The 24,787-nt window shown below is 36.3% G+C and overlaps 1 protein-coding gene across 1 annotated transcript in view; it reads left to right on the top strand.

Annotated features, from left to right (window-relative positions):
- Positions 1-24,787, top strand: part of LOC107877129 — a 125,922-nt gene that overhangs the window by 52,657 nt on the left and 48,478 nt on the right.

Below are 24,787 nucleotides of genomic sequence, written 5' to 3'. Positions count from 1 at the left end.
ACTTAGCATAATACTCAGCTATATAAGATATGTGAACTGGCAAGAAATGAGCTGACTTAGTCAATCTGTCTACAATAACCCAACTGAGTCATGATGACGACCTGAATGGGGTAAACCAGACACAAAATCCATATTCACCGCTTCCCACTTCCAAGTGGGGATACCAAACTCTTGCAACGTACCCCAAGTCTTTGGTGCTCTTCCTTAACCTATTGACAAGTTGTACACTTAACCACGAACTCTGCTATATCTTTCTTCATACAATTCCACTAATATATTTCACGCAAGTCGCGGTACATCTTGGTAGCACCTGGATGAATAGAATAATGCGCACTATTTTCTTTAGCTATAATCCTCTGTTTCTACTCAGCAACATAAGTCATACACAATTTTCTTTCGTATCTTAACACGCCATCTTCCTCTTAGGAGAAAACCTCTACCTTTTGGTCATTAACCGGCTCCTTTAGTTTGTCCAAACTAGAATCCATGTCTTATTTCTCCTTCACTTTCAAAACTAGAGAAAATTCGAAACTACTCTGAGCCCAAAACATTTCCTTCAGCTGAGTCAACAGACCTAACACCCAATCTAGCTAATCGATGAACTTCTAAAGCTAACTCTTTCTTATTATTCTCCATATGAGCTACACTGCCCATAGACAATCCACTAAGGGCGTTTGCCACTACATTGGCCTTGCCCGAATAATACACACTCATGTCATAATTTTTCAATAATTCTAACCTTCTCTGCCAGAGATTCAACTCCCTCTATGTGATCATATATTGCAAGATTTTGTGCTCTATAAACCCAACAACATGCACACCATAAAAATAGTTCCTCCAGATTTTCAACGCAAATACCACAACAGCTAATTCAAGATCATGGGTTGGGTAATTCTTTTCATGAGGCTTCAACTATCTAGAGGCATAGGCTATAACCTTACCTCTCTGTATTAACACATAACCCAAACCAACTCTAGAGGCATCACAATACACTATAAAACCATTTGTACCATCGGGTAACTCTAGAACTAGGGCTGTAGTGAGTCGAGTCTTCAACTCCTGAAAACTCTTCTTGCAGGAATCTGACCACAAAACTTAACTTTCTTTTGGGTCAGTCTAGACATAGGGGATGCTATTAATAGATAAGAAACCTTTAACAAAACAGCGATAATAACCAGCTAGACCCAAGAAATTCCTAATATCTGATGGAGAGATAGATCTAGGCCAATTTCTTACGGCTTCTGTCTTTTGGGGATCAACTCTAATGCCATCAGTGAAAACAATATGATCGAGAAAGGTTATTGATCTTATCTAAAATTCACTCTTAATAAATTAGCGAACAATTGATAATCCTTAAGAGTTTGCAAGATAATTCTAGATAATCTACATGGTCATCCTCACTATGGGAGTATACAAGGATATCATCTATGAATACTATGACAAACATATCTAGATACTGTTTGAACACCCGGATCATGAGGTCCATGAAAGCTGCTGGAGGATTGGTTACCCCAAAAGACATGACTAGAAACTCAAAATGATCTTAATGAGTCCTGAATGCTATCTTTGGGATATCACATTCCCTTACTTTAAGCTGGTGATTGCCGGGTCTAAGGTCTATCTTTGAGAAATAACTTGCACCTTAGAGTTGGTCAAATAAGTCATCAATTCTTGGAAGAGGATATTTATTCTTGACTGTGACCTTTTTAGCTTACGATAGCAATGCATATTCGCAAAGAACCATCTTTATTTTGTACGAATAGGATTAGAGCTCCATGGAGAAATACTAGACCATATGAAACCTTTATCTAAAAGATCTTTGAGTTGCTCTTTCAACTCCTTAAGATCTGCGGGAGTCATATGATAAAGAGGGATAAAAATAGGCTGAGTATCTAGGAGAAGGTCAATACTGAATTCTATCTCTCTACCGGGAGGTACCCCTAGGAGATCTTCTGGAAAAACATCAGGAAACTCATTAACTACACTAACTGATTGAATTGTTGGAGTCTCAGACTTTGTGTCTTTGACTCGAAGTAGGTGGTAAATGCAACCTTTGGATATCAGCTTTCTAGCTTTAAGGTAAGATATGAAATGACTTTTGGGAGACACTGAATTACTTGACCACTCAAAGACTGGCTCATCTGGGAACTGAAACTTTACCACATAGGTGCGATAATCTATTGAAGCACAATAGGAATGGAGCCAATTCATACCAAGAATAAGATCAAAATTAACCATATCTAACTCTATCAAGTCTGATAACATGACTTTATGAAGGACAGTGATAGGACACTTTTTATAGATTTGTTTAGCAACAACTGACTCACCTACTGGGGTAGAAACTAAGAAAGACTCAGGGATATTTTTAGAACTTATCTCAAAATTCACAGCAACTAATGGAGTCACATAAGAGAAACTCAACCCAAGGTCTAACAATACAAACATCAAGATGAAAGACACGAACGATACTAGTAACAATATCTGGTGAATCTTTCTGCTCCTGATGAGATGGTAAAGTATAGAACTAATTTTGGCATTGACCTCCACCGATACTGGATAATATGCCCTGAGGAGGGGTTGGGCGACCTAGAGGAGCTGGTGTACTACTAGCCGAAGTCTAAGGATGAACATGTCTATTTCCCTGTCTAGCATGCGGGCACTCTTTGATTCTGTGGCCCATCTAGACATAACCATAACAACCTTTCTGACCCCACAAATATTAGCCCACATAATTTTTGCCATACTTAGCACATGGGGGATGATTGGTCTTCCCACTCATACTATTATGAGATTTGGACATAGAAGACTTACCCCACTGTTCTTGCCTATTTTTGAGTGTGGAAGCACTGGCCGAGAAAGGTACAAGAATAGATGACCGATTCTAAAACTATGAACGATTTCCCCCTCTAGACCTATTCTGACCATAGTCAAACTGCCCTATTCTAGCCTTCTTATTTACTCTCTCTATTTTCTTCAACTTCTTTGCCTTAATCTGATGAGCATACATCATCAGCCTAGTAAGATCCATGTCTCCAATGATCATAGCAGACCTACACTCCTTAACTACCAACCCAAACACACCGGTCACAAACTTACTCATGCTTAACCTAGGGTAGGACATCATGTCAGGGGCATACTTAGACAACTAGTTAAACTTGAGGCAATACTCCTTCACTGTCATTGAGCCTTGCCTGAGGTTCATGAACTTTTCTATCTTAGCTTCCCTCATCTCACCTGGGAAGAACTTGTCTTAGAATGCATCCTAAAATATCTGCCAAGTCACGGAAGCTGCATTCTCCTCTCTACTTTTCTTTCACATCACTACCCAATCATACACAATATCCTTCAGCCTATAGGATTCTAATTCTACACTCCTCTCTTTATAAACATGCATAATTTAAGTGATCTTCTTTACATCTAGATAAAATTGGGTCCTCAGCTACCTTTGACCAAAGAACTCTGCGGGTTCATTATCAGAAAATCTCAAATTTTGGCTGCGGCTAAGTCCCCATCTTACTGGGGTGGGACTGCAGCCTGACGTTTGCCCTAAATATTAGCTTTCACCAACTTAGGCTAGTGCCTGAAAAGAAGCCTAAAACTCTGCATATGACACATTCTCATTCAAAGGATCTGTGGGCTGAGGTGGTTGGTTATCATTTTTGCGTGCGTTAGATCGATGAGGAGGCATTTTCTGTCAAGTGAAAGTATGAGTTGGAAATAGATAGAGACACTGAATACATGATAGATCATGAAAGAAAGAGATGATTTGCTAAGAACGTTCCACAAGAGCTCACAAATGTAGCGTGCTTCACACCGATGATAAAGACTCTACATAACGCAGCTTGTCTAACTCGCTAGGACTCTCTAAAACTTAGTCTCTAATACTCCAAACTACAAGTAGCCCTGAGCTAAACCTGACTGCTTTTCTACTAAATATGAATATCTCAACATAAGGGAAATATGAATATAGAAACATAATAAATACGGAAATCTTATTTGAAACATACTAATCTCAAAAGTCTTGGTAAAATAATACTAAAAAATCTAAATACTGAATCAAAAGTCTAAAACTGAATCTAGTAGTCCGACAAGACTCTACTGACTGAGTCTAGAGAGTCACTGGGACAGACCCTAGCTGACTCAATCTGTCTAAAATAAATAATGAAATATCTCCTAATAAGCCAAAAATCTAAATAGGTAAGTTTCCAAACTATGAGGACTCACCAACTGTAGCGATGTAGATAAGATGCTCGGAAATCACTCATGCTGCTGAGACTGAGCACCTGAACCTACATTATGAGACAATATAGCACATAGACGTATATATGGATTAGTAATTTAATAATGTACTGAGTATATGAGGGAGAATACAATAAGTAAGCAATATCATCACAATTTATAAAATCATGCATGCTAAATGTAAATGACTTACATCGGCTTGAGTAATTTGAAATCTGAAGATCATAAATCATGAATAATAAAGCACATAATATAAATCTTGTGAGTCATAACACTTAGTTCTAAAATCTGTATTTCTATTTTATTCTCAAATCATATAGGCTAAGTGAAAAAGGGCTCACCATTTTATGTCTGAAACTAAAAGTTGTAATTCTGTAATCTAAAATCATAAGTAAAATAATATCTGAGTAAGTTTATGAGCCTTTACACTTGTTTTTCTAAAAGCTTTTCTATTGATCTTTTCTGTTAGATAGCAGGGAAGTTCTCTTAATCGACATAAACTATGTGAGCATTAATAGAGTCCAACATTCTTCTCCCCTTAAGGAGGAATCCTCACGTTGGGAAGAGGAGTCATACTCTTGCCAAGGAGTATAACCTGTCTAAGTGATCACATATCTGTCATCCATGTCGAAGTGGAAATAATCTAAATCCAACATTGGCATGTAGTTCTAGGGTATGAAATCATAGTAACGTACCCATCTCGGTGCTAAATACTATTCCCATTAAATCTCTATGCTCATTCTGAAGAAAATCCACTTTAAAATAGTCTAATGGTTTGTAATAAAAATCAACTATATATTCGTTAAGCTAAATCTGTAATTTGGATCTGTAAAGTGGATTTCATATCTATGCTGAGACTAAAAGGTCAAAGCTTTATCACTAATCTAAAAGGAATCTAGTCATTGGGTGCTTATAGCACAACAATTCTTGAAATAACAATCTTAAAGTAGGGCTTAGTAACCCATGAATCAATCTCATGTTAAAACATCAAAATGTTCATGCTTGATATTGTAAACATTGATAATTCAACTCAAAATCTAAAAATTTCTGCAATATGCATGAAAATATAAAAGTAATCATGTAATTTAACTTCTATATCATTGGAAATCTCATAAACTTGTAAATACCATTAATGGGTATGAACCCTAAACTTCAATTTCATAGGAAATCATATAAAATTCAGTATCAGTAAATTCGTAATTAAAATAAGTTTTGGGCACATGGATGAAAGGAGTACCCTTGTTCATAACCCCACATATACCTTAATTGGTGATCTTTGATGAAAAACTTGAATCTTGAATTCCTATTGTTGCTTTGGAGATGAATTCTTAGAGCTTTTAAATTGGGGATTCTTAATCTTGAATTTCCTTTGAGAATTAATTGAGGAATTTGGATTTGTTGGGGAGAAAGTTTATTGAACTAGGATTTGCTTGAGAGAGATTTGATGAAAAGTGGATGTAAAGTGCTTTGAAGGGGTTTAATTCATTGTTTAAGATGGATTAGGGGCTGGGAGAATGACCAAAGTACTCCATTTAATCTTTGATACGAAAATGAAAAAATGAACTTCTTGCAACTAGGTGGCCACAGCGATGCGCCACTATCATAGTGGCTCATTGGAAAAGGATGAGAGGGAACTGGGCTTTCACCGCGACGCACCACATTCACGGAGCCCCTTTAGTTTGTTATTTTGACCATTGGCACGACGTGTTAGTATCGCGAGGTCTCACTGGAAATTTCCAAACGGGAAATTGGGCCTCTCCGCGACACACCAAAATCATGAAGTCTCACTGGAAATTGATAATCATTATTTAAACCGTCTTTGCGAGTCGCCAAGGAACCAAATCACGGTGTTTTACGACTGAAGCTTAAAATAGCCCTAACTTCTCACTTGGTCATCGGATTTAGGTGAATATTATATCGTTGGAAAACTTATTAAATCTCCCACACAATGGGAGGTATAAATCTGGAAAATTCCACATGAAAAAATTATTCTTCATTTTGGAAGTTATCCCTTAACATTCTAGGGGCAAATTTTAACTAGAAAAGGTATGGGGTATATTACAGTGAGATCTTCCATAACTTGTACATCTTCAGTAGGAGTAATATGAGATGGATCTCCTATGCACTTTCGAAGCATTGGGACATGAAATATTAGATGAACAGTCGAGAGCTCTTGGGGTAGCTTTAATTCATAAGTGACTTGGCCAAACCTCTGAGTAATATTATATGGGCCTATATAACGTGGACTTATTTTTCCTTTTTTACCAAATCTCATTACCCCGTTCATTGGTGACACCTTAAAGAATACCCAATCACCATTAACAAACTCTAGCCCCTTTCTTCTAATATCTGAATATGACTTGTGTTGACTTTGCGCTATCTTTAGCCACTGTTGGATAACTTTAACCTTTTCCATAGCTTGATGAACAAGATCTAGCCCGAACAAGCCAACTTCACCCACTTCAAACCATCCAAATGGCGATCTATACTTTCTTCCATACAAAGCTTCATATGGTGCCATTTTGATGCTTGAATGATAGCTATTGTTGTAGGTGAACTCGATAAGAGGTATATCATTCCAACTACCTTTAAAGTCTAATACATAAGCTCGTAGCATATCTTCAAGTGTTTGAATGGTATGTTCCGCTTGTCCATCTGTTTGAGGGTGGAAAGCTGTACTTAAATTAACTTTGTTCCCAAATTTCTCTGAAAAGACTTCCAAAAATTTGCAGTAAATTGAGCTCCCCTATCTGATATAATAGAGACTGGTACTCCATGTAATCAAACTATATTTTTGATGTATAATTTGGTATACTCTTCAACTGTATAAGTGGTCCTAACCGGTAGGAAGTATGCTGATTTAGTAAGCCTATCAACTATTACCCATATGGAATCAAACTTTTGAGATTTACGAGGCAAACCAGTGAAAAAGACCATGTTGATCATGTCCCACTTCTAGATTGGAAGATCTAGACATTGCATATAACCCCCAGGCTTTTGGTGCTCTACTTTAACTCTTTAGCAATTTGGACATTCGACTATAAATTTTGCAATGTTCTTCTTCATGTCACCCCACCAATACATTCCTTTCAAATCATGATACATTTTGGTTGACCCTGGATGGATGGAATACCTTGAATAAGGTGCCTCTGTCATAATCCTCTTTCTTAGCCCATCTACATTAGGCACACACAATTTATTTTGGCACTGAAGTACTCCCTCTTGCGTAAGATCAAATGCCTTTGTCATACCATATTATACATTCTCCTTAAGATGTAATAGAATGGGATCTGCATATTGCTTCTCTTTCACTTCAGCTACTAATGAAGATTCTGTCGCATTATGCGCAATAAGCCCCTTATCTGGAGTTTCAAGAAGGTGAACCCCCCAAATTGGCTAGTTGGTGTATATCCTTAGTCATCCCTTGTGGTTCTATAGGCTGCCCATAAGTGCCCACCATAGCCTTACGACTTAACGCATCAGCTACCACATTTGCTTTTCCCAGATGATACAAGATATCAACATCATAGTCTTTTAATCGCTCAAGCCATATTTGCTACCTTAAATTTATGTCCTTCTGATTAAATATACATTACAAACTCTTGTGGTCAATATCTATGTTGACATAATCTCATACAAGTAGTGACACCATATCTTTAAGGCAAATATAACCGCTGCTAGCTTCAAATTATGCATTGGATAGTTCTTCTCATGTGGCTGCAATTGTCTTGAGGCATATACTATGACTTTACCATGCTGCATCAATACACAACCTAAGACAATTCTTAAAGCATCACAATATACTGCATACCCTTTTGTGCCTTCTGAAAGTACCAATACGGGTTGTAGAAGTGAACTTATTCTTCGGATCTTGGAAACTTTTTTCACATGCATCATTCCATTAAAACTTGGAAGCTTTGTGTGTTAGCTTTATTAAAGGTGCAAAAATTTAAGAAAATCCTTCAAAAAAACCTTCTATAATAACCTGCTAACCCAAGAAAACTATGAATCTTTGTAGGTGTTGTAGGTCTTGGCTAGTTCTTCACAAATTCTATCTTTTGAGGATAACCTTTATTCCTTCATCAGATACAATATGACCCAGGAATGCCACAGATTTTAACAAAAATTCACATTTAGAGAACCTTGCATATAGCTTACAATCACGAAAAATCTATAACAACTGTCGTAAGTGATTGACATGGTCCTCCTTTGATCTCGAATAAACCAGAATATTATCTATAAAACTATCACAAACACATCTAAGAATGGCTTGAACACCCTATTCATCAAATCCATAAAAGCTACGAGTGCATTAGTTAGCCCAAAGTACATGACTAGAAACTCATAATGACGTACCATGTTTGAAAGATTGTCTTGGGTATTCCTTTTCTTTGACCCTTACTTAGTGGTAACCTGACCTCAAATCAATCTTTGAAAAATACTTGACGAATAAGTCATCAATTCTTGGAAGGGGATATTTGTTCTTAATAGTCACCTTATTTAGTTGTCGCTAGTCAATATACATTCTCAATAAGACATCTTTCTTACGCACAAATAATACTGGTGTGACCCAGGGGGACATACTAGGCCTTATGTATCATTTTTCTAGCAAGTCTTTCAATTGCTCTTTCAACTCTTGTAATTTTACCGGGGCCATTCTATACAGAGGAATTGAGATTGGTTGAGTACCTGGAATCACATCAATACCAAACTCCACTTCTCTTTCTGGAGGTAAACCTGGAAGATCTTCAGGAAATACATCAAGAAATTCATTTACCAGTGGAATAGTTTGAAGAGTTAGGGGCTCTACATCTGCATCCTTTACTCTAACTAGATGGTATATGTAATCCTTTGAAATTATTATTTTTGCCTTAAAATAAGAAATAAATTTACTTCTTGGCATACCAATGTTACCCCTCCATTCAAGGACTGCCTTCCTCGAAAAATGGAAATACACCCTCTTAGTTCGGCAATCTACTGCGACATAATAAGAATCCAACCAATCCATACCCATTATAACATCAAAATCTACCATTTCTAGCTCAACAATGTCAGCCATTGTATCATGACCACAAATAATTATTATACAATTTTGATACACTCTCCTAGATATAATAGATTCACCAACTGGTGTAGACACTTCAAATGGCTTCACTAGCAATTCTGGTATTCTTTTAAACTTTCTAGAAACCAATGGAGTGACATATGATAATGTAGAAGTTGGATCAATTAATGCATATACATAATGCAAAATGATGGAAAATTTACCTATAACCACATCCAGAGAAGACTCTAAATTTTGTCGATCCGCTAGAGTATATGTACGATTCTGAACTCCACTAGAGCTAGCTACTCCTTTAGCACATCTGCCATGACCTATAGGTTGTACACCCCTTCTTGAAGAAGGAACTAATGATGATGATGCAACGGCTGATCCAGTAGGTCATGCCATACCACCCCTGTCCTTTTGTGGGCATTCCCTCATCATATGCCCCGACGTACCATACCAAAAGCAAGCATTTGTCCTAAACTGACATGCACCTAAATGAAGCTTTCCACATTGTTTACATGGCTACTGAGGAGGTCTTAATTGGCTCATACTCCCTTTCTCTTGATACCCCGCTGTTTGTGAACTCTAAATCTTACTTCTTTGCCCAAAGTAGTTGCCTTTAGACCCTTGAAATTATGGTGGGGCACTAGCTATAGAATAAGAAGATAATGGCCTTGGCGGTCTATTAGAAAACCAAGGCCTAAAATCTCCTTGGGATGCCATAAACTACCCCGTAGATCTGGCCCTCTTTGAATACCCTTTTTCCAATTCTTGTGTTCTTCTTCTTTGCATCCGATCCTCCATTTTTTGTGCAAAAGATTGTATCCTTGCTAAGTCCATGTCTTTATTCAAAACAGTAATAGTACAATCTCTAACCAGATATGGATCCAATCTAACCACATATCGATGAACTTTATCATCCATAGTAGCTACTATACTAGGGGCATACCTAGCCAAAGAGTTAAACCAGAGGTTGTACTCCTTCATGCTTATATTCCCTTGGAAAAGATTCTAGAACTGATCTGCATGGGCCTCTAGAATCTCAAATGGAAGGTAATGATCAAGAAATGCCTCTTTAAACTCTTTTCAAGTAGCTGAAGGTGCATCGATACCCCTAGATCATTTCCAGTCTTCATACTAAAATATAGCCTCCCCTTTTAATCTATATGCTGCTAGCTCAACTGTCTCTTTACCTAATACATGCATGACATCTAGAGCTCTTTGGATTTGATCAATAAAGTCCTCGTGGGTCTTCATTAATATGTGATTCGGTGAATGTGGGAGGATCTAGCTTAAGGAAATCTTGTGTTCGTAGGCTAGCTGCCCTATCTGCACCACTAGAACCTGTGGTTGGAATAGTTTGTCCTTGAACTTTTCCAATAACTATACGAGCTAACAATTACACTGCATTCATTAGATCTTGATCAATAGTATTAATAGGTGTTTTTGAGGATGTTGTTCTTCTCTTTCTTAGCTCTTCTAGAGATGAAGGAGTAGAAGAATTTTGCGATACAAACTCAACTTGAGCCTCACTTTGATTAGCTTGTCTAGGTGTGACTTGCTGGTCCTTTTTCTGGTAGTCACATCTACTCACTTACCTGTATTCTTACTCCTTCTTGTAACCGACATATTTACTATAATGAGAAAAAAAATAGATTTAGTGGTTAAATATGACTTCACCTGCGACTGGGGCTCTATTGCACAATCTAAGATATGAAAAAAAAGAAACAACCCCTAAATTCCCATAGCTTCTTATTTATAGATGTGGTGTACAACGCACCTATAAGAAAGACTCTACGTAGACATGGATTTGTAGATGCCCTAGGATGACCTGCTCTGATACCAGTTTTGTCATACCTTAAATTCTATTGGGGCGGATAAGCACCCGTGCTGTAAAGGCCTGAGAAACCAATCCATAAACTTGTACTTCTCATGCATATAACTATGACAACCAATGGTTCTGACAAATATGATATTATGCATCGATGAGAATAACTACGTAGGCAAGCACAAAATTTATATACAACACTTGGCCATTGGGGCCACAATATCTAAGAGACAAGACACTACTATGTTTAACTTTACATTAGTCTACAAAGCCTCTAAATGATACATAGACTTAGTTAGGGTCGGTACAAACCCCTTCCCTACTCTTGACTACTGCATAATACCAAAATATATGGAACAGACTTGAAAAGCCCCAAATCAACCTGGAGCTCAGCAATAGTCACTGAATAGCGTGTGCTCCTGCTAGTGAGGTGTATTAGCTGAAGCCCTTGTTCCTACAACATAAAATACAGGTCCCCCATAAGGGACGTTAGTAAGAAAATATGTACTTAATAAGGCTGAAGGTAACAACACATGATACAAGAGCTCAATAGAAATCAGATACAAGTGTATAAGTAGTACTAGTAGACCACCTTTATATATACTTGTGGGACCACACACATTACATTCTTTCCTTTATTTTTACCTTTCATTCTTCATAATCTTTGTAAGCGATATAATACAAATGACCAGCTGATCAGTGGTAAATAGATATATTGGGATCGACCTATGCTAGGGTTACGCCCCTGAGCTGCCACCTACATATGAACATTAGGATCGGCCCCTGCTAGGCTTATGCCCCTGAGCTGCCACCCATATATAAAGGTATCAGGATCTTCCCATGCTAGGCTTATGCCCCTGAGCTGCCACTCATTTTACATATTTGTGTTACTTATTTTATTTAGCCTTTGAGATTGTTACTTTGGTGGTCATAACATTATGGTACCTTGAAACAATAATCTATGCATGTATGGGTACTTAATGCAACAACAATGAGGTGGGGAGCTATTGGCACACAAATGAAGTATTTAGGAGTCAAAAATAACATGTGGGTCTTATTTGAGTAAACGGAGAACTCCTGAAGCTCCCTAGTGAAAATAGACATGCATGCTTAATAATAAGCATGTATTGAGGTGTTTTAACACATTAGAGAGTGGGAACTAGGTCATTGGTTGCATGGGATATAATACGCTGCTATTATGCATCACTTGTTATAGGATAACCTTGGAAGCTTACTTGATGGAAAAAATGTCTGATTTCATGCCAAAAGTACAAAATAGAGTATTACATACCTGGTTTTATAACTTCGAAACTAACCCAACTAGACTTCCTGCCTTTTAGATTACTTATCTATAATTGAATATATGGTAAACTAATATTAGCAACCAACCGACACATTTGGGCTATTTAACTTCACCAAAATAGTAACCGGGTAGTAAGCCCTTAATCTATCAATCAAGGGTGTTATTTTAACCATTTTCTCCTCCAATTACACCCACATACCATACATGTCTTATAAGATTCACCGAAACCACCTTGGCTTCATTACACCCTCCAAATAATACGTAAAATAGATTGGGCATTAAACATTTACAATAATTAGTTTGGTGGTTTACTGTTACACCTTTCTTCTATATTTCAATTTAAACTAGTCACACTTTTCTCCAACATCAACCTGGCAGCCCACAACATATACATGCAAAACAGTTCACAAAACAGTCCCAAATCCCTTTTATTGTAGTAATTAATTATTGAACTCATCATCTCTTGAATTCTCAATAACAATATATCCATAATTGTCTCTCAACTTCATATATAAGCAGAACAAAATAGGGCAGTCACCTACCTCAATTTTGCAACTTATCCTTTAAATTTGAACTCCTCAAGAACTTCAACTTCCACTATTCTTCACATTTTAAACCAAAGAAGAAAAGGGATCTTTTAATAACAAAGAAAAAGTGAACAAGTAGCTTGTTCTAGATTCTTCCATGAATTAATAATTAAGAACTTATAGCATGTTAACCTAATTTTCCATGAGATAATTAAGCTAAACCATAAGTGTTTTCACTTACCTTGGCTTGCATAGGTTGGAGTTTCTTTAAGAACCCTAGAAAGGAAAATAGGGCTGCTCCTAGTTGCTTAAAAGAAAGTAGAGAGAATTTGTGAAGTATAACCTTTTTTGTGACTTAAGAATGAGCGAAAATGAGCAACAACTTGTTCTTATAAAGGCCCTATTTTTGGCCATCCACTTAGTTGTATTTTGGGCTTCAAATTTGGTCAAATTGGTTCAAGTAGGTGATGCACCTACTTAAAGAGATTAAGCTGCTCAAAAGGGTCAAAGTAGGTGATGCACCTACTTGATTAATCTCTTAGTTGGGCTCAACTATATTTGGGCCTTGGCAGATTTATGTGTTGGGACATTTCTCCATTTTCTTCCGCTTTTATTCAATTTAGGCCCAAATGAATACATTTAGTATAGGCCCAAATCTGGTCCATAGCCATGGGTCTATTAATTTGGTCCAAACAGCTTAAGTAGGTGACTCATCTACTAGCTTAATTAAGACAAGCAAGAACCTCAATATTTTATTCCATTTCTAGCTCCTAATCCCTTTAATCTAACCTTCAACTTGTACACACTTGGTCATGTTAAACTTTAGATTCAAATACCAGCTTATGATTCCAAGTTAAATAGTTGTATTGATGGTAACTTAATCGCGTCACATTAAAACATATGGGCAGTATCTAGAACTCCATCTACACTATCTATACTCGTATAATAAATATCGTCTGTTACCTATACCACAAGGCTATACCAAGTTCCATATAAATTGAACAAGTGCATGCAAAATAAGGGGTGTTACAACCTCCCATTGAGTCCTTAGTTTAACTTCATGGCACGACGCTTCCACCTTTTCTTTGTATGTCTCCACTTAGAAGAGCTGAATCTCTGTCCCAACTTTTATTCAATATGCAATGAGCAGCAGAGGGATAGAAGATTCAGATCTTTCAAGACGAGGATTGGAAGAGATGAGGATATGGCAAGCAAGTTTCGATCTCGCCATTTTGAAGACTTAAATCTTTTACCCAACTTCACATCAAACTTTTGGTTTGGTTCCTTGGGTAATAGTTAGTTCATCAATAGGCCACTAGTTTCACATCAAACGTTGAGTTCCTTGGCCATTGATGGAGGGAGTACCATATGCTCCTTTGGAATGCCAAGTTCCAAAATATAGGAGTCATTCTCCGTCTCCCCACTATTTGTTATTTTCTCGGAGGGATGGATCCTCATCACATCCTCTAAGAATAATGTTGAAAAGTGGTTTGAATGAGGTTCAACTCCTAATTCTGGGTTAGCCGCATTGTCACCTTGAAATGATCTAGAGTCATCATAAGAGGTTTGCATTGATTCTTCTTTTAACACTAGAGCCATTCTTTTGTTTTGGATTCTTCCATCTTGTATGATTCGGATTGTTGGGAAGTCCTCGAGGAGTCTTTTATACCAAGCTCATTATCATAGCTTGGTTTATCTTCTTGATATACTTCCTCTTAGGTAATGATAGTTTCAAGTTTTTCTTCTTTGCCCATTACCTCCTTCTTGACACTTGTCCATTCTTGATGTATGTATTCTAGGTTCTCCTTCACTGCATCTAATGGATCTAAAATGGCTTGTAACCTTGGGGCAAAACTATTGGACTCGGTATTTTGCTCTTCCTTATTCTATTCATAATACCTATCATCTCATAAGAAGAACTAACAACTCGATTAGTATAATGAGGTAAGGGGCACTTGGACAATCACCCCAATGTCCATCTTGACCACTACAGAAAGAACATAGTCACAATCTCTCATGAAGTATAGTACATTGTAATATAGACACAGATCGTCAAGACAGGACTTGCAAACTACCAATATCATATTTGTCGAAAGATGCCATAGAGAAAAGTAAAATAAAATAAAAATCTACCTACAATAGAAAATAACAAATAAATATATACAAGCTTGAATTCAAGTAAGTAACTAAAATTCCAAACTAACTTAATACGCCAAATTATTCCCCGGCAACGACACCATTTTTGATAATGCTCAACTTACACGTCAATTTTAGTGCAAGGTGATCGTCATCAAGATATTTACCCAAATTTAGAGTCGGGGTTGAATCCACGAGGAACAATGTGAGTGGCGATCAAATCAATTCAAAATAATAAATACAAGTTAAATTCAAACAAATGGTACAAAAAGATAAAATGGGGGATAGGTTCCTACACTAATGTCCTTTTTAGGTTCTTCTAGTATAAATTTGGGGCTATAAATAATTAGAGTTTTAATAATTATGCACGGATCTCGAGAATATGCATTACTAAGGAAGTGACATGCGGGAGTTAGTAATCAACATTAATTTAGTAAATAAAATATAGGTAGGCTTGGTTATAGATTTTGATGCTAGTCGTTCGACAAAATACCAAACTTTCACCCATTGATTCTTTCGAATACCTAATAGGCGTGTTCAACAATTGGCAACCACAACCTTAATCTAGGCATCCCTATTTCTAGGATGATACCCATGACATAGTCAACCTCACATTCACCCTTATGTCTAAGATAGTGAATATTTAGCAAACTACACACATAATTGTTTATTATTGCTTTGTTCTCCACATCCCTCTTTTGAGGATGATATGGATTCCTACACTTCACCCAAAACCCTTCTTTCAAAGATGGCCTTGAACTTTCTAGAGCTTGGAGCTTTCACTCATCAAACCCATGTGGGTATTTGGGTCTTTCACCCATCAAATCCCAACCAAAACAGCATAGCAATGATAAAACCCATAAAAATGAACTACCACATAGATCTAAAAATAACAATCCACACACACTTAAACCCCTATTCACACATAACCTCAAGCGAGAGATTTAGATACACATAAGATAAATAAGCATAGATATACCCATAATCTCTATTGAAATGAATTGTTGAAGAATTATGCAAATGTTACTTCAAACTTGGCTTTCCCACGATATCAACAATGGAATTCTTGGCTTTCCCACGATATCAACAATGGAATTGAGCAAATCTTTCACTTAGAAAAGTCTCCAATGTATTATTCACCCAAAATTTATACAATATTTTCTTCTCCAAAAAATGGAGGCTAAAGAGTCTAGAGTTAAAACCTAAAAATTAAGAAAGATAGAATATTAATTCTAAGGCTAGCGTTTTAGTCTTTTTGTCATATTTGGGATCAGCTACGTGCATTTCCAATTTTTTTCTTGGGCTAAATATTTTTACTGAGTCGCGATCGCACCAACTTGGCCGCGATCGCAGCTAACTCACGCGAGCGCATTTTATTGACCTTGGCTTGACTGTCGCGATCGCGGTACCTGAGGCTCTTCTGTTGCAGGTTTTCAATTGCACTTTCTTGCTCCCTTTTTGATCATTTTGAGATCTAATACACATCTTTTAATCTCCTCAACTTTATGCCTGCAAAGGGTGAATATTAGTGCATCTAACCATAAATTTGTCTGATTTATGCATTCAAAATGAGGTAATGTGTATGAATCATGAGTTTGAATGAGTGGTAAAATTACCACTCATCAGGCCCAGGGGTCGGGTGTGTTTTTGGCTGAAAATTGATCGGGCAACCCCAGGCAAGCTGGGGAGTTAATTTTTTAATACTTAGATAACTCATAATAATTAATTAAGGTTATATAGCAAAATTACAATTGAAGTAGCTAAAGGCGTGTCATAAATAGTTATTTTACCTTGTTTAATTAAAGATTATTAATTTTCTAATTCGTAAATGACTTATAATAATTAATTAAGGGTAATATTGTAAAATCACGTTTGAAGTAGAGGTGATATAGTAAAATTATAGTTGAAGCAGCTGAAATAGACATATTATAAATGGATATGTTACTTTTATTAATTAAATATTATTATTTTTAAATACATAAGTTATTTAGAATAATTTATTAGGAGTGATAGTAAATTCATGGTTGAAGCAGCTGAAGTAGACATGTCGACCATGAGCTGCCTGCTTCAGCAGCTTCATTGTGACTTATAATATAGGAGAATATGTAACTATATGTGTGTTGTACGTGTATTCGGCTAATTTCATATTAAATAAAAAATTAAAGTAAGTATATGATATTCAAAAACATTTTTTGTTATGAAAATTGAAGTAATATTTAATTTTAAGTGAGAATATGCTTTTTAAGTGACAAAGATAGCACCTCTAAAATGATTGAATATGCCCCCTCATAAAAATATGAAGAATTACATTAATTTAGTGTCGCTTATAATGACATATTTTTTAGTTTATGAGTTAAAAATGTCATTTTGTCGAGAGAAGCTCTTATACAATATGATTTATGTTATGGAATATAAAATATGTTTTAGAAGAATGAAGAGAAGTATCATGATTCGATTTCTCAAGTCATGATGACACTTACTTTAACCCACCAATAGATAAGTCATAAGTCAAATCGTAACCTAAAATGCTAGAAATGGGCTAATTGGTGGAAGGCATAAGAAGCATAAAAAATGAAATATGCAACTGTATTATAAACAAGTAAATATAAGTGAAAGATACTAAAAAAAAAGCAAAGAATGAGTAAAGAGTACAAAAGAGTATCCCATGACCTAGTAAGATCGATACAAAAGCCACTAAATTTAAAAGATGAGTACTGAATAATGTCAATGTACAGGTAGTCACGAAAGTAAAGACTATCCAAAAATGGTAGAAAGAGAGAAGATCAACCATAGCTCTAAAAGCACACTCTATCACTTAATCCCTCCAAAAGCTAGATGTATCACCAATGACGATGACTAGCACTCAGATCTACATCAGAAAAAGATGCAGATGTGTTGTATGAGTACCAAAACAATGGGTACTTAGTAGGCATCATCGACTGACTGAGTTAAATCATAATTTAAGCATAACACAATGCGAGAATATAAACTAAAGTCAGGGATAACAAGGTAACCTGAAATAATACTCTGGCTGATAGATAATGAATAACGAAGCATATAAAGTCAAAGAAATACAAGCTAATTACAACTTAACTGCCTAACTAGGCCTCCACAAGCCCCAAAGGAATAAACAAAAGAAAGCTAACCCAATTGATCCCCCATAAGCTCAATTGATACAATCAAGAGAGGACCACTAGCAACAATAATAATTATAAAGTAACCGACAATTGAAATCATATCTATGAATCTCTTTCGTGCCATACCCACCAGACTCGAACCAGATCCTTAACACCATAAGTGAACAATAATCATCGAACTCAAACCAAAATGTAATGTAATATATACTAAACTCGAATTGAAAATTTAGTATCATCTGAGAATAGTAAGTGCCAGACTCAAATCGGTCTTTAAAGTACAAGTTAACAAGTCTAGTAAAGAGTTGGAAAGATGATTAAATAATCCTAAGACTCAAAAGTATATATAAGGTGACAAAAAAGGTCTCCTAGGTCTACAAGGAGCTATTTAGAATATTTGACCCAGAAGAGGACCTAAAGTTCATACTAAGGAAATTATACCCAAAATTAGACTAAGGCTTTTAAATTCTACTAATATTTGTTAAATAAGTTTAAATAATTCTAAGGCAACAATCCAACTCGAGGAAAAATGAAATAGGTCAATTCTACCTCAAAACGCTTCTCTAACCTGCTAAATATTTTAAATTTTGCTAAAAATGCATCTAAGCTATAAATTCAAACCCAAATCTAGTATATAGTACAGTAATACCATAATAGAGCTCAATCTATGAGGAAAGTAAGTCTAGCCTACCTGAACGCCGGCGAAGCTCGAGAAAGTCCACTAAATCGGATCTTTTAACTTCCAAACAATCCTTCTCACAATGACATGCTATCAAAATAATGCTTTGCACATTAATACAAAAGCAAAATTTTCATATTACATGTAAATGTTTCGGGTCTAAAATCAAGCTAAAAATGACATGTGCGGCTCCCTTGTGGAATCACTACTTTGATACCGTCAAAACTTCCCTTAAGCTCAAGAATCATTTATCCTAAAAAATAGGTGAAATTCAATCACAAATACTCCCCTCAAATTAGCCTACAGTGAATCTGGAAATTTAAGTTTAAATTGAAGAATTAACTAATAAATTAGAGGAAACTTACAACAATCTTAGATTAGAAAATTGCCCTGATGAGATCTAAACCTCATCCTAAAATATCCAATGATCAAGATCAACAATTCTATATGCCTCTTAGGATTTTATAGACATGAAAAATAAAATAAATAAAAAGGGGTCGAGTTCCACATCTTTTGATGCTGCCCGGGGTCCCTTCTTCATGATTGTGAGGACCTTGCTGGGATCGCAGACCATGACCTAACTTACTCTTATTGAACGCAGAGACCAACCGCAATAACAATAATCAATGAACTTGGCTTTCATGAATGTAGCCAAGGTCATCACAATTTTGATAGCTATTTACCTTGGCCTTCTCTTATATATAGCCAATGGCCTCGCGAACGTGAAGGCCATTTTTGGCCTGCACCAGCTGAAGCTTGCAACATCAGTTTTGACCAAGTGACAACCCTTCGATCAAACCCTTGCAATTTGTTCAAAATCCCGTTAATGCAAATAAACTATGTTATTGCCATAACCTAATTTAATCATGATGGTACCTTATATGACCTACCAGTAGGTAAGCCAATTCATATTCCAAAACCTCTAGTAACAGACTATCTAGAAAAATGAAGAGAATCTGCAGAATAAATGTAATAAATGGGCTAATATATATAAAGCAACCCTAATACTTGATGAATTTAATACAAGAGATTCTAATACAATAAGAGTACAAAGTCGAATACTGAATAAATATACATTACAACCCATCTCTAAATACAACTATAAAGATCAGTGTAATTCGTAAGAGTACAAAAATCAAATGAATTGCCTGATAACCACACTATTAGCTCCAGCAAGTCATAATTGTCTTGAGGTACCTATTGGAAAGCTATAAACATTGAAATAGTGTGGAGATGCAAAAAATGACCTAGAGAGTTATTACAATATCCACTTCTAAAAGAACTTTCATCTGCAAAAGTAAAGGATCAAAGTGTACTTGAAGGCTCAAACAGGTGGGTATATTGTACCCATATCTGACTCTCGATCTCCTAGGTATCCTCATCGACTGGGCAGTTTCTTCTTTGAATCTTAACCATTGGAATCTCTCTAGAGCGCAACCCCCTAACATCCCTGGATAATATAAGGATTGACTCCTATATGAAGGTCAACCTCTTATCTAACTGGACCGGGTACTACCAAAGCACGTAATAGTCATTTGGGATATAGCGCTGCAACATGAAGACATGGAAAACTTGGTGAACAATTGTAAAATCTAGGGCAAGCCAACTCATAAGCTACCTTTCCAATTGTCCAAAGTATCTCAAATGGACTAATATACCTGGGTTGAGCTTGCCATCCTTCCGAACCTCATACGCTCTTTATGGGTGATACTTTAGGGAAAGCCCAATTGCCAACTCCAAATTTGAAGGCACAAAGTCTATGATTTGCCTACCTTTTTTGCCTACTTTGAGATGACCTCAACTTATCCTGAATCACCTGAACCCGATCTGACACTTATGAAGTAAGCCAGTACCACGGGGTCTAACCTTGGAGGTCTTAATCCAACCTATCAAAGATAAAAAATGCCTACCATATAATGCCTCAAATGGTGTCGTCTCAATACTCTAATGGTAGTTATTATTATAGGCAAACTCCATTATGGCTAAGTGCTGCTCCCATTGACTTCTAAAGTCCATAACACATGCGCGAAACATATCCTCCAAAGTGCATAACTCATATATGATATTAACAACTATGGGAAAATGCAAAATAGTTAAAACACAGAAAAATCTAAAAATACCAACAATGATTGTACAATGGCTGACACCACCATCCCACCCACTCCTAACCCCAACCATTTACACCCTAAAATATTTTTAAATGAGCTTCTTTTACCTATTTTACTGCATTTAAAGTACCAATATTTTAAATATATAATATGAGTTGTATTCATATTTGACCCATCTAAAATGGTCATGTATCCAACCTATTTAATATGGGTTAAAATGAATGAAAACCCATATAAATCACCTATTTTTACAGCCTAGTGATGACAGTGGAGGCAATTAGAGAAGAAAAAAGAAAGGAAAAAGTATGGCGGCTGGTGAGTGAAAATGGATTTATGTTAGGGGTGTTAGTGTAAAAATAAAAAGAAAATATGATAAATCCTTCGATCAAATGTCACGACCCAATTTCACGAGTCATGATGGCACCTACTTTGACATGCCAATAGGTAAGCCAAATTGTGGCTCAAAATGACAAGTAATGGGCTAGTTGGTGGAAAATAGGATAAATACCAAAAATACGCAAGTGATTAGATTACAAGTCATAATAAGAAGGAAAGACCGCATAACTAAGAGTAAATAAGAAAAAAAGATTAAAATATCTCATGACCTAGTAAGGTCGGTACACGAGCCTCTAGTAAAACAATGAGAGTATTATAGGTAGGAAATATACAATAGTCTAAAATATAAAGACTATCCAAAATAGAAAAAGAAGAGAAAGTCAGCTCCAGCTTTAAAAATTCACCCTATCTCCAAAATCTGACTAACACTAATATAATATTAACGGTGACAGTTAGTACTTGAATTTGAATTAGAAAAAGATGTAAAAATATAGTGTGATACTAAAGCAATGGGTACTCAGGAAGCATCGTCAACTGACTGAGATAAATCATAATATAAGTACAATAAGATGCGAGATAATAAACTATGTTAGGAAAAAGGGTAAACTTGGAATAATACTCCAAATATTGAAGTAATAACTAACTATAACATAACTAGCCCTTCATAATCCCAGGAGATGCAAGAAAGAATAAATAATCCACGCGAGCCTCTATAAGTCCGGTGGATGCAACCAAGAAGAAGTAATGACAATAAATATCCCATGTATCCAAATCTCAAAATCATAACCGTGGATTCTCCCATACCAAAATCAATGGACTCAAATTAATTCTATAACCATTATAAGTAACCCCTCAGTATCGGACTCAAAACAAAAATAGTATCTCATATGTCAGACTTAAATAGGAAATAATATCATGAATATCGTAATCAAACCAGAATAAACATCGTGTATTATTGTCAGACTTGAACAGATCTTAATAACATAATTGTTAGACTCGAATCAGTCTTAATAAATACAAGGTACAAACCTAGTCACAACTAGAAAATGTCTAAATCCTCCCCGGGTTTAAGAATATAAATAAGATAATGAAAGAAGGCCTATTGAGTCTACAAGGAGCTAGTTACCATCTTGACCTAAAGTGGACTAGAGGGTCCACCTCTAACCCTGAACGTCCAGTCTAAGAAAATTACTACCCCAAACTAGTCTAAGGTTCTAAAATCCCACTACAAGGTGCTACATAAGCCTTATTGAGTCCTAAGATAGCAATTTAACCTAAGAAATGGGTAGTTAAGTCAAATACATCTAATTACCTTTCACTAATTGGCTAATAATCAATATTTTTCTAGCTATGCAATCAAGTCATAATTCCCAACCCAAGACTATCATAATACCATGAATATATAATAATAAAGCTCAATCTAAGAGGTGAATAAGCCTAACCTACCTGGACGTCGAGGAATGCCATACAAAGTCTGCTAAATTAGAGATTTCCCCTTCGAGATGACTCTACATGATGCCAATCTATCAAAACAATGATCAATACATTAATATGAGAATAATGATACACATATTGCATTTTATGCTTTGGGTCCAAAATTGAGTAAAAATCTCATGTGGGACCCACTTGCAGAATCTTACTTTCAAAATTGTCAATATGTTATTCTATGCTCAAGGATTATTTACCCTTCAGAATGTGTAAATTTTGACATCAAATGACTCTCAAATTAAACCAACAAGGAACTAGGAATTTATGACTAAATTTGAGAATTACATCAAGAATTAGATGGAGACTTTTGGGCCCTTTACCTTTCTGAATCGAGAACCGACCCATCTTGCATTGTCCCAATGATCAGCGGGGAAAATATAAGGATTATGATAAGAAAACGTCTTTATCAAGCTCACCAACACACTAAGATAACCCAAAGATCAATATTCCAACTTTCCACACTCTCTAAGGCTTTAGTGCTCTTGGACATGGAGAAAAGAAATAGGTGAAGACTGAAATAAATTCTACTATGATTACCACTTAAGAGATCACAGCTAAAGCAATATAGGATCACTTAAGCTATCCTTGTCACTTGGCCGACCTCCACTAAAGTGGACAAGGCATCACTTAAGAGACGTTTGCTTAGTGGTCAGGCCTCCACTAAAGATACATAGGCAGGACCAGCCTTAGCTGCTAAAGCAACCACCACTTAAGTGACCAAAGGTCTGCACAAGTGGTTGCACCAGCTGAGTTCGTGCACCAACTAAATTTGGATTTTGTTAAGTTTTCATCGACCCCTCGAGATCCATTCAGATTCCTTTGAATGCAAATGAACTATGATACCATATCAAATTCAACATTCAAACTTAAATATCACATCAAAATTTACATTCAGAGTTATTTCAATAAAATGGGGCCTCCTACATCCAAGGGCCACTTTTTACCAAAATATGTCCAATAGTCCAAAATAAGTCTGGATGTCTTGGGACCCGAGCCAAAGGTCTCTCTACCTAAAATCAATATTTCAAAGCTAATAAAACTATTAAAATTGGCATATGATGTTGTTAACCTGAAGTTTTCCCCGATAGACAATTCTTACCAACGAATACTTCAAAATAAGGAATTAGCTCTAAAAACTAAATGAACTGCCTGGTAACTAAATTGTCAGCTCCAACAAGTTATAAATGACTTGAGGCATCTATAGGAAAGCTTTAAATGGTGTAAAAGAGTAGAAAAATAGAAAACAACTTGGAGGGTCATTACAAAATTCACTACTAAAAGGTCTTTCATCTGTGAAAGAAAAAGGTAAGGATATGCCTAAGGGATAGAATAGGTGGGCATACTGGGCCTATATCTCACTCTTGATATCCCAAGTAGCCTCCTCTAATGGGCGGTGTCTCCACTTAACCTTAATAAAACACCCCAGATTTTTGGCCCTTAGAAATTTCTTGAGCCTTGAGCTCACTGCCTTAATTATGACTTGTCCATATGAGTTGTATGGTGTCTTGACAGTTCAGGTGACCCTATTCTTAAGGTGTATAGTAGATGGTGGTTGGGTTTCTATCTGTGTTATGACTTGGTGATACGAGTCATTAAGAGTGGTGATAAATTGTTAGGACGAACCTTATCTAAATCAATAACTTAGTGGCTTGACTTGGCTCTGAGTACGAGTGGCTCACTAGGAGCCGTAGGGATAGATTACAAGTCATAATTTAAAGTCATAGGTTGTCCAATGTCTGGCCTATTTGGGTACTGTGTTGGTCACGAATAGACCCCATGGGTCATAGGGTCAGATTACGAGTAAGATCATAGAGTCGTAAGGTGGAAAGTGTATGGGTGTAAAACTCATTGTATACGACTCAAGGCTATGAGTCGTATTATGTGGTGACAAGTCAATAGGTCAATTCGTAACCAAGGATGACTTTTTACAATTTTAAGTTGGGGGCATTATGTACATTT

This window comes from Capsicum annuum, chromosome 7 (assembly GCF_002878395.1).
Source record: "Capsicum annuum cultivar UCD-10X-F1 chromosome 7, UCD10Xv1.1, whole genome shotgun sequence".
NCBI lineage: Eukaryota > Viridiplantae > Streptophyta > Magnoliopsida > Solanales > Solanaceae > Capsicum > Capsicum annuum.
Note: the sequence above shows the minus strand (reverse complement) of the source record. Positions and strands in the feature narration are given on the sequence as shown.